This window comes from Scyliorhinus canicula, chromosome 4 (genome assembly GCF_902713615.1).
Source record: "Scyliorhinus canicula chromosome 4, sScyCan1.1, whole genome shotgun sequence".
Taxonomy (NCBI): Eukaryota; Metazoa; Chordata; class Chondrichthyes; order Carcharhiniformes; family Scyliorhinidae; genus Scyliorhinus; species Scyliorhinus canicula.
This window is the reverse complement of record NC_052149.1, coordinates 32,904,866-32,916,955: the sequence shown is the minus strand read 5'-3', so window position 1 is coordinate 32,916,955 and position 12,090 is coordinate 32,904,866. Positions and strand designations below refer to the sequence as shown.

The following is a 12,090-nucleotide window of genomic DNA, read 5'->3' as shown; positions in this document are numbered from 1 at the left end:
TGACACTAAAGATTTTCCAAAAAAGTTATGAAATTAACTATTGGAATAATGTTGGTCTAACTATTTACAACAACTTACATTCAAATCGCACCATTGATGTCGAAAGCTGGCACAGAGGCATGAATAGTGGCCACACTAAATTGCCCCTTAATTTGAAAAAAGTAATTGGGTACTCTAAATTTATAAAAAAACTTGTGTCAAACGGTGTGTTTAAGGAAGCTCTTTAAGGACAATGAGCAAAATAAGAGACAGAGGCATATTAGGAGAATTTTCCAGGACAAAGGCAACTGAAAGTACCAGGCCGGGATTCTCTGAAATCGTGGCTAAGTGTTGATACTGGTGTAAACACCAGAGAGTTTCCCGCCGGTGTCAACGGGCCTCCTGGCTCAACTATTCCGTGGCTCTCAGGAGGCCAGAATGGTGCCGTAGTGCTGCAGGCAGCGCCGGCGCCAATATGCGGCACTGCACTGCCGGCTGCGGGTCTGCGTATGCCCGCGGCGGCCGCTTCTGTGCCGGGCCCACGCAACATAGCCGACTCACACAGTGGGCTGGCGCGGAAGAAGGTAGGCCCCCCCAGGATCGGGCACACCCACTGATTGGTGGCCCCTGATCGTGGGCCTGGCTGTCGTGGAGGCCTCCCCACCATCTCACCAGGATGGTCACTGGGGCCGTGGGTCTGAGGTCCCGCTGGGTGGAACCATGTTAGAAACATGCCGGTGGGAACTCGGCCAGTCGACCGCAGAGAATCGCCGCGGGGGGCCTCTTTCAACGGCCCCCGACTGGCGCCGCATCGATCGCGCGTGCGTGGCTGGTGGCGATTCTCCAGTGGCTGGAGAATTGCGTCCCGGCATCGAACCGGCGTCCCGGGCCGTCCCGGCGTCAGACTTTAGAAGGACTTTAGAAGGGTATCACAGGACGGTGCAACATCGTGGGCCGAAGGGCCTGTACTGCGCTGTAATGTTCTATGTTCTATGTTCTATGTTCTAACTCCGATTCGCCAAGCCGGCCGCGAGCTCGGAGAATCCCGGCCCTGGTTTTATTAACCGAGGTAGCCAGCAGTAATGGAACAGGGATTTATTGAACTATGTACAATACTCTGCATATTAGCAGTAACTCTCTCCTAAACCAGTCTCTATTGGGACAACCAGTAGCTCAGGCTCCTGCTGGGCTGGCTTTATATGCAATATTGATATATTGTGCCAGCCGAGCATATAGGGCCTTTGTTACAACGGAGATGCACCTGTGCACCAAGGTCTGCGAGACCCCAGACAGGTCCCTACTCAGCACCTGGAAGGAACCCGTGGCATACGGATTCAGGGTGACCGTCACCTTGATGGCCACAGGGACAATATATATGCTTTACCGAGCTCCAGCTGGGTGGCCTCCTCCCCCTACATGGGAAGGTCGTACTCTATGCGTCCCATGGGGAGATTGACAATGGCTCTTGTGGGGGTTATGACACCCCTCCCTAAAAGTCCGAAAGCTGTCCTTCAGTCACCAATGTTGGGCTTCACCTGGCGGCTGCAGCCTTGGTGGATGCGCTGACGCTGTACGATCAGAAGCTGCTCAGGGAGGACCTTGCTGAGTAGGAGCCTGCCCCAGAGAACCAGGAAGCAGCTGGTGAGGATGGAGAGTCGGCCACCCAGCAGGCCGAGGAGGAGGTGGGAAGGAGACGCCGCATCAGGCCATGTGTGTATCGGCAGCAACTGTCTTTCGAGGACCTGCCGGACTCGGCATTCTGTCAAAGACTCCGGCTGAGCATGGGAACCTCTCGGCATATCTGCCAGATCATGGCGGGTCCGGCACCGTGGAAGAATGGGGGACGGCACCCGCTCCCTGTGGCCGTCAAGGTGACGGTCACCAAGAATCCGTATGCCACGGGTTCCTTCCAGGTGCTGAGTAGGGACCTGTCTGGGGTCTCGCAGACCTCGGTGCACAGGTGCATCTCCGCTGTAACAAAGGCCCTATATGCTCGGCTGGCACAATATATCAAATTCAATGTGGATCGAGCCCAATATGATGCCTGGCAACAGGGTTCGCCGCCATCACCGGGATGCCCCAGGTCCAGGGGGTGATCGACAGGATGCCTGTTGCTCTATGAGCACCGACCCATGACGGTGAATGTGCAGCTGGTGTGTGACCATGAGTTGCACATCATGCATGTCTGCGCCCAATACCAGGGCAGTGTGCATGACACCTTCATTCTGGCACACTCGACGGTTCCTGACCTCTTTGAGGTGCACCCCTCGCTGAGGGGTTATCTCTGCGGTTGTGACTGCTGACCCCTATCCGGAGACCACAGACAGACGTGGAGACCCACTACAACGACGCCCATGCAGCGACCAGGGACACGATCGAGCGGTGCTTTGGCTTCCTGAAGATGCGGTTCAAGTACCTGGACCGCTCTGGCCGGGTCCTATAGTATAGCGCAATGTCTCCCACCTTGTGATGGCCTGCTGCATCCTCCACATATCGGGCAGAAGAGGGGCGACGTGATGGAGGAGGAGGATGAATGCCAAGCCTCATCCGATGAGGAGGATGCGGGGGAGGGAGAAGATAGACAGGAGATGTGGCCCGGGCAGGCATAGGAGGTTTCACATCATGTGCGCTTGGGCTGGCGCACACGAGAAGCCCTAATCACCTTTAAGTTCAGCATCTAGGGGGCCTGGCCAGCAGCACAAATACCCCCCCCAACTGTCGCTGACAGTCCTGGAGGCCCGCTCCCGACTTGACCAGGGTCGCAATGCTCACAGTTATGGAGGGCAGGGAATGGGCCACCTTTCTCTGGGATTGTGCCACATCACCCAGTGACTGTGCCACCTCCCTCTGTGATGGCTCAGGTCGGCCAGCATCTGGGCAATGCCGCCAACACTGCTATGATCTTCTGTGACTGGGCCAAGCTCTGGAGCATCACTATAATGTCCAGGTGGCACTGGTACATGGCTGCCTGTGACAGGTAGTATGCCCGCTTAGTATGCCCCAGGCCCAGGCCTTGGACACCTTGATTCATGGCCGATACCTTTGCCCCCAAGGCCTCCATCGCGGATGCCACCTGTGCGGTATTAGCCTGGGTGGCACACATTGCAGGCAGTTGGGCTCCTCCAATTGCACCCGCTGGCACTATTTGGTTGCTAACAACCCTTTATGTAGTCCCTGGCTCTGGGATTGCATCTCCACTATCGATGGGAACGCCCTTTCCAGAAGCCCAAAACTTATCTGGATGGCAGCTAGTCCCTGGTGCCGGGCTGCCCTCCGATCGTCCGCCCTCTTGGGAGTTCCTTCCTCCACCTGATATACCACACCATGTGTGTGGTGCGCACCAGATAGTGCTCCAAGAGCCTCTTCGCTAAGGTGAGTGTCTCTGAGATGGTGGAGGGTGTTGGAGACAGCTGTAACGGGAAGTCAGTGCCGTCCCTGGACTGATGCTCCAGGTATATTGGGCTGTGGTTTGGGGGCTCCCTTCTGTGCCCGTGTCCTCTTCATCAATGGATGATTCTGCTTGGATTTGGGGTCAGGGGCGGGAACACCAGAAAGGCCTGCCTCATGTCCAGGTGATCCTGCAAGACATAAGACATGATGCATGATTGGATCATGTGTTGGGGTGGCGGGTGGTAATGTGGCAGTAGTATGGTGGTGATGAGGGGGTGGTGAGAGGGTGGTGAGGGGGTGGTGTGGAGTTGGTGTTGGGGTGGTGAGGGGATGGCGAGAGGGTGGTGGGGATGTGGTGTGGGGATGTGGTGTGGGGTTGGTGAGGGGGTGGTGTGGGGTTGGTGAGGGGGCGGTGCCGCATAATAATAATAACTTATTGTCAAGAGTAGGCTTCAATGAAGTTACTGTGAAAAGCCCCTAGTCGCCATATTCCAGCGCCTGTTCGGGGAGGCTGGTACGGGAATTGAACCCGCGCTGCTGGCATTGTTCTGCATTACAAGCCAGCTATTTAGCCCACTGTGCTAAACCAGCCCCGATATCCACATGTGCCATGAGGAACCACACTCAACAGGGACTCACATTCTCATCCAATGCCGATTTCCGCCTCGGCGACTGCCCTCTCCCCGGGCACACCGACCGGACCCAGTGCCAGCCGCTCCACTGTGGTGCTAAACTGGCACCTTGCAATCCAAGGTGTGGCAAGGTGGTAAGTACACTTCCAACAATTGCTACAAGGGTGCTGAGGGGAGCTCTTCAAGGGAGGAAGGGGGTTGTTCTGGGGCTTGAACAAGAAGTCATGGGGCTTGTTCTGGGCTGGAGGAGCTCAGGTCTGGGGTTCTTCCTGGGATGGGGTTTGTTTGGCTGTTGTCCCCATCTGCTGCCTTGAAACCATTTAAAGAATCAGTCAGTAGGTTCAAATAAACATTTTCTCACAGTGAAGTGGAAGTCTGTCAGTATGCCATGTTTAAAGTTCTGTGAGATGAAGGTAAAAGTAATCTCTTTAACGTGGTGGAAACCGTTTAAATTAATTTCACACATTCAATTTCATTGTAGTTTAAAGTATAGAGGTTTGTGTCGATGCCGAAAAGTATGCTGCACTTTCTAGGAAGCACTTGAGAACAAAGAGGCTGACTCATAAAAATACTGTGAATATGAAAACACTTGTTACTCTGAGTTTTTTTTTCTTTTTTTTTAATAAATTTAGATTAGCCAATTATTTTTTCCAATTAAGGGGCAATTTAGTGTGGCCAATCCACCTACTCTGCACATTTTTGGGTTGTGGGGGCGAAACCCACACAGACACGGGGAGAACGTGCAAACTCCACACGGACAGTGACCCAGAGCCGGGATCGAACCTGGGACCTCAGCGCTGTGAGGCGGTTGTGCTAACCAGTAGGCCACCGTGCTGCCCTTTGTTACTCTGAGTTAATGGAACCTTGCAAAGCTATAAAAATAAACAATCTGAATCTCCCCTTTGAAACTCCCTCTACCTGTCAATCAGAAAGCTTTCCACAGGCAATGGAGCATGGAATTGACTGTAAACAATGCAGATCAAAGCTTTCAACCTTCTGGGCATACACACAGACATCCATAGTTTAAAGGCCAATGTAATTGAGTGTATGAAAATCACTTCAAAGATTTCCACCACTTTAAAGCAATGACCTTTACCTTAATCTCACAGACATTTAAACTTGGCATACTGACAGATTTTTTATGTTTAGGGATACACTTTCACTTTATTATGAGGGATGTGTATTTCTGAGATACTAAGTAACTGTTTAAATGGTGTGGGGGACAGATGATAACACTTCCACTTTATCATAAGAGAACTTTAATTTTTACATATCGACTGAGTGTTTAAAGGGTTTTAAGCTTGTAAATGGCAGAGAAGCCAAATGAGCTCCAACCAGGAAGGCCCTCTGACCTGAGCCCCACCAGACCAGGGCAAGCCTCCCTGACCCCCACCTCTCATGAAGGACACCGCCAGGCAGCAATTGTTGAGAGGGTACTTACACCTTGCCACTGCTCAGACTGCAAGCTGCCAGGTCCACATTCCTTAATACTTGCACCAATTCACGCAAGTGGGACTCTCGATTGGGTGGGGACTGGAGCATCTGGCTGGCTGTTGAGTTGGGTGTCCATCAATGAGATGTAGAATAGCTCTAATGAGCTATTTGTAGCGCCCCACCAGGTTGGAGCAGGGGACATCGGGAAATCCGCTATGGCAGGTGAGGGAGGCATGGAGACTCGCCCGGTGCTAGATTCTGCGGGCCATCGCGAATCCTGCATCTAACGGGCTGCCCCAAAGAATGCCGGCCAAGACGTTCAACAGCTTAGAGGTAGCAGGGGAGGTGTGAAATGTAGTGGAATGGTAGAGCTGTGTGTTATCGGGGGGTATATGTGCAACTCAGGAGTAGCACAAGGGCAGCACGCAGATGAAGGGAAGGGGACAAAAATTAAATATTGAAGGATTCTTGAGCTTACAGTTTGGGGTTGGAAAATGAATTGCCAGAGGATCTGTATTACTTTGGTTTAATAAGGGTAGAATTAAATTAGTACAGTCCCACTGAACTAGGTGTCATGACATGCAAGCATGCAGCTAATGAACACATAGTATAGGACACGACCAATGAGCAGTCAGGACACTCAGGGGTGGTATCTCATTATAAAAGGGATGAGGCACTCGCACCCTGCCTCTTTCCACAGACCAACATCTACAGAGTGAGACAGGGTGTATCCTCAACATTATACCCCAGCACGCGGCTGAGAGCAAGGCTGGTTCAGTTAGACTGAGTTGCTACATTTAGATTAGCAGAGAGTCGAACTCATTGAGAACTGTGCTAATAGTTCAGTAAAACACATTGAACTCACTTCAAAGTCTGGAGCATCTTTTACTCAAAACTGCATCAAGTGGCAGCTTGTGTTATTCCAAATTACATAACACACCACTGGGCAACATAGGAAATTAAGGAGGATGGTGGGGTTGACCATGTAAAATGCGGCAGAATCGTTGGAGAGGATGAGGAGGGATAATGCATCACAGTTACATGCGTAAAGAGCGTCATTCTTCACTTTTGTTAGAGCCAGTTTGGTGATTTGGGAGGGGCAGAACCTTAATTGTTCCTGTTCAAAGTGAATATGCATGATACTTGGGTACAACTAAGGGCAGATGACGCAGAGATGAACATTGCATATTGAAGGAAAATTTGGAAAGCTACAAATTGTGATCTCTTTTTGGATAGAAGGCATGAAGTTGAAATTTGAATTGGACACTGGGGCTGTAATAACCAATGTGTCATCAAAAGTATTTGAGAGAAAACCTCAGAAAATTGCCCTACAAAAGCTGAAAAGCTATTCTAGAGCCTGATTGCCACTCCTTGCAAAAAATACAAGTAGAAAAGAAAATGAGATGAAATATCTGTCTGTAATTGTGGTCAGAATTTCAGCGCGCATTCGCCATGTATTCTTCTTCATCAAAAAAGGAAGGGACTTTACACAGTTTTATTGAAAATTACTGTCCAATTTATTTTTCTTTCAGTTTTAGAATGTGTTTCTCACAGTAACAACAGGTAATCTATTGTTGAGAGACAAAAGGTTTTATTTAATTTTCTTTCAAAACTGAACAATCAAAGCAACTCTGATTAGACAGTCATATTTAAGTCAGGGCTGTTGGGAGCGAAATTCGAACTGTATACAGACCTTCCAAATGAGGCCTCCCTCCCACACACCAACTGGTGTTATGTTTCCAGAGAGTATAAAGGCATGTTCCATTTGGAATTTTTAATTCTTATATTAAAAAGTTTGCATTCTGATTAATTTTAATCGAAGGAGGTGGCGGAGTGATAATGTCACTGGACGAGTAATCAAGAGATCCGGGATAATGCTCTGTGGACACAGGTTCAAATCCCGCCACGGCATGTGGTGGAATGTGAATTCAATTAAAACCTGGAATGAAAGAGTCTAACGATGGTTATGAAACCATTATCGACTATTATAAAAATCCATCGGGTCCACTGGTGCCCTTACCTGGTATGACCTATGTGTAATTCCAGACCCACACAATATGGTTGACTCGTAACTGTCCTCTGGAATTGCCCAGCAAACCACTCAGTTATGTCAAACCGCTGCAAAGTCAATAAGAAGGAATGAAACCGATTGGCCAGCTGGCATTGACCTAGGCACCAGAAACGGCAACGGCAAACCCAGCCTTGCCCAACACTGCAAAGTCCTCAGGCTGGATTCTCCACTCTGGAGACTGCTGCTGGGGCAGAATCATTCCTGGTCTCCACTGGCGCTAGGAATGGTGCCCAGGGGCCATTCCTTCTCCTTTTCTGTAATAATTTATGGATGGAGAGGAGCTTGCGGGATTCTGTTATGATCCTGGTATCGGGTTGCCATTTGTAGCGTGCATCCCAGTGGCTGACCCAGCTCAGACAAAAGTGTTTAAAGCAGCAGCTGTTACAAGTGTCGGAGGCTTCCTCAAAAGCCCAGTACACTTCAATGGGTTTGAACTCCCTTGACAGCCTTTGAAATGTAAATCTCCCAATTGATAGATTTTATTCGTTGAGACACAGCTGCTTTGTGGACTATTTATTGGCCTTCCATTCATTTAAAAAAAAATAAAAAATTTAGAGTACCCAATTAATTTTTTCCAATTAAGGGGCAATTTAGCGTGGCCAATCCACCTAGCTTGCACATCTTTGGGTTGTGGGGGCGAAACCCATGCAAACATGGGGAGAATGTGCAAACTCCACACAGACAGTGACCCAGAGCCGGGATCGAACCTGGGACCTCGGCGCTGTGAAGCTGCAGGGCTAACCCACTTCGCCACTGTGCTGCCCCCTTGGCCTTCCATTCATGCTTAAATGCATCACTAATACCCTATTTTGATGACATGAAATGAAAATGAAATGAAAATTGCTTATTGTCACAAGTAGGCTTCACATGAAGTTACTGTGAAAAGCCCCTAGTCGCCACATTCCGGCACCTGTTCGGGGAGGCTGGTACGGGATGCTATGTTTATAAACACTCTTGCTATGATTGACAGCCCTTTGGTATATCAAAAGCAGCTAAGTGCATTGACTTCTTTTTTTCACAGCAGAAAAGGCAGTTTTGTCTGAGGCAGCAGATGTTAGGAAAGGGTAAGTGCAAATGCAATGATTTTTCACCTGACTGCCTGGACTGCTCATCAGCTTTCAGACAGAGTCTCTGATAGGGGGGTCTCTGTTGGGGGTCTGATGAGTGAATAATGGAAGGGTCGGATGTGGGGGCTCTCTATTGGGGTCTGATCAGCGTTCTCTGTTGGGGGTCTCTGTTGGGGGACTGATGGAGGGGTCTGATGGGTAAGGTTTGATGGTGGGCTGATGTGGGGCCTGCAGGATTTGCTTTGTGTGGGGTGGAGGGGTGACTACTAATGGACTTTCGGGGCACCAACATTATACACTTACTCCTTGACTGACCACAGGGTCCACTGTGCCAGCGTGTTAGGGCCACACTTGAAAATATCCTCCCTCCGCCATGTTGAACACCACTTGGAAGAAACAATGAGGGTGGGAAGGGCACAGAATGTACTCTTGGTGAGGGACTTCAATGTCCATCGTCAATAGTGGCTCAGTAGTGCCACCATAGACAGAGCTGAGCGGGTCCTAAAGGATATAACTCCTAGAGGACTGTGGCAGGATAAGAGGGAACTACCAAGTGGGAAAAATATGCTTGATCTCAGCCTCACCAACCTGCCTACCGTAGATGCATCTGCCCATGACAGTATTGGTCGGAGTGATCGCTGCACAGTCCTTGTGGAGACAAACTCCTGTCTTCATATTGAGTAAACCCTGCATTGTGTTGTGTGGCACTACCACCTTGCTAAATGGGATAGTGCCTGTGGGAAGAGATGTCGACTAATCATCTTCAGTAAAGATCAATTTCCCGAGGTGTATGTTCCAACGGTTTTTGAAAATTATGTAGGACATATTGAAGTGGATGGAAGGCAGGTTGAACTGGCACTTTTGGACAGGAAGATTATGATCAACTTAGGCCTCTCTTGAGGGCAGCACGGTGGCGCAGTGGTAGCACTGCAGTCTCACGGCGTCAAGTTCCCATGTTCGATCCCGCCACTGGGTCACTGTCCGTGTGGAGTTTGTACATTCTCCCTGTGTTTGCGTGGGTTTCGCCCTCACAACCCAAAGATGTGCAAGGTAGGTGGATTGAACACGCTAAATTGCCCCTTAATTGGAAAAAAAAAATGAATTGGGTACTCTAAATTTGAAAAAAACTTAGTCTCCCATCCAGATGTTATTCTAATGTGTTTTTCTATTGATAGCCCTGACAGTTTAGAAAATAAATAAATAAATAATCTTTATTGTCACAAGTAGGCTTCATTGCAATGAAGTTACCTTGAAAAGCCCCTAGTCGTCACAATCCAGCACCTGTTCAGGTACAAAGAGGGAGAACTCAGAATTCTCAGCTGGTACGGGAATTGAACCCGCGCTACTGGCCTTGTTCTGCATGACAAACCAGCTGTCTGGCCCACTGAGCTAAACCATCTCACACATGCCAGAGAAGTGAAACATTTTTCCCCTAGCGTGCCCATTATCCTTGTTAATTACAAAAAAAGGCCTGAGAAATGATGAGCACACACATCGGAACTGGCAAAGATGAAGCAGGAGCCTGTGAAACCCGAAGAAGGCAAAGAGATGGTTCTGAAGATTTGTGCATATGGGTACATGAAATGCTCAGCAAAAACTGAAGAAGGAGTGAGAGAAGTCTTTGAAATGGCCACATGGGCTGCCTTGCAAGCTAAGCGCCCTAAGCATAAGGCTTTTTGCAGTGTTCTTTAAATCAAGAATGCAAGCCAAGTGTACCCTACCACACATTTACAATCACTTGATTTAAAAAAAAAATCTTGAACTGATGTTTGTTAAACCCAGTACGATAGTGTCTTGATTAGACTAGCCTTTCATTTATCTTTAATATCATTCCTGACAACTCCATTTGCTATCAATATTTAAAAGCCAATCAAGGTTTTTCTTTCCTAGCTCATTGGTGTGCTAGCTACGGTCAATTTTACAATATGCATGTATGCACCTAAACTTCGGTTAGCCATTACTATAAGTTTTCTTTTGACCTATCTGATGCACGATCAATCGCACAAAGACGAGAGTTGAATATAACTGAGGCTTTATTACACGAAGATGTGTGGCCTCCTACAGCAGCTAGTGAAATGGCTGCTGTACAGGGAGCACACATTTTTATACTCCGCCTACTGGGGGGATCCAGCAGGCAGGGACTACCCCCATACCTGTAGTACAGAGCCTTACCCTACATACCCTAATATATACAGCAGTGGTTACTACCACATTCACCCCGTTAAAATTGAGTCCGGTGCGGGTGATGGAGAACTATATACAGCACAAGTTTAATATACAGAGAAAAAAATTTTGAGTCCTGAACCAATTACAGGTTTAGCCGGTCCGGGCCTTGATCTGACGTTGGGAGTGACGCAGTGGTGGCAGCGATTCTGGCATCGGTCGGGTCCTTGGTGACTCCGGGAGCATGCCGAGATCCTCTTCATCCTTGGGTGTGGGGATGGGGAGATCGGATGGTCCTGGGGGAGGTGCTGCTGGGTGTGCCGGGGAGGGGAGGGTGGTGCCGGGCTGGGTGTGTGTGTGTGTGTGTGTGTGTGTGGAACCTGCTGGTGCCAGGTCCCTGAGAGTGAAAGTATCTTGGCGGTCGTCGGGGTACGCTACGTAGGCATGCTGGGGGTTGGCGTGGAGTAATGCACCCTTTCCACCAATGGGTCTACCTTGTGGAGTCGTACCTGCTTATGGAGGAGTACGGGTCCTGGAGCTGCAAGCCAAGTCGGGAGTGACACCCGGAGATGGACTTCCTGGGGAAGGCAAAGAGACGTTCATGGGGTGTGTCGTTAGTCGCAGTGCATAGGAGCGACCGAATGGAGTGCAGTGCATCGGGGAGGACCTCCTGCCAGCGGGAGGCCGGGAGATTTTTGGACCGTATGGCCAGTTGGGTAGCCCTCCAGACCATCCCGTTCTCCCTCTCCACCTGTCCGTTTCCCCGGGGGTTATAGCTGGTTGTCCTGCTCGAGGCGATACCCTTGTTGAGCAGGAACTGACGCAGCTCATCGCTCATGAATGAAGATCCCCTGTCACTGTGGATGTAGACGGGGAAAGCGAACAGAGCGAAGATGGTGTTGAGGGCTTTGATGACGGTGGCAGACGTCGTGTCGGGGCATGGGATGGCGAAGGGGAATCTGAAGTACTCATCGACGACACTGAAGAAATACGTGTTATGGTCGGTGGAGGGGAGGGGCCCTTTGAAGCCCACACTGAGGCGTTCAAAGGGGCGGGAAGCCTTCACCAGGCGCGCACGGTCTGACTGGTAGAAGTGCGGTTTGTACTCCGCATAGACCTGGCAGTCTCTGGTGATTGCCCTGACTTCTTCGGCGGAGTCGGGCAGATTGCGGGCCTTAATGAAGTGGTACAACCACGTGACTCCCGGGTGACAAAGGTTGTCGTGCAGAGTTCGGAGTTGGTCCACCTGTGCGCTGGTACATGTACCTCGGGATAGGGCATCGGGGGGCTCGTTGAGCTTACCGGGGTGATACAAAATCTCATAGTTGTAGGTGGAGAGCTCGATCCTCCACCT

The 12,090-nt window shown here is 49.8% G+C and overlaps 1 pseudogene; it reads left to right on the top strand.

Moving 5' to 3' along the window:
* The first annotated feature begins 5,650 nt into the window (after window positions 1-5,650).
* LOC119964123 lies at window positions 5,651-10,265 on the top strand (annotated as a pseudogene).
* Window positions 10,266-12,090: the final 1,825 nt, after the last annotated feature.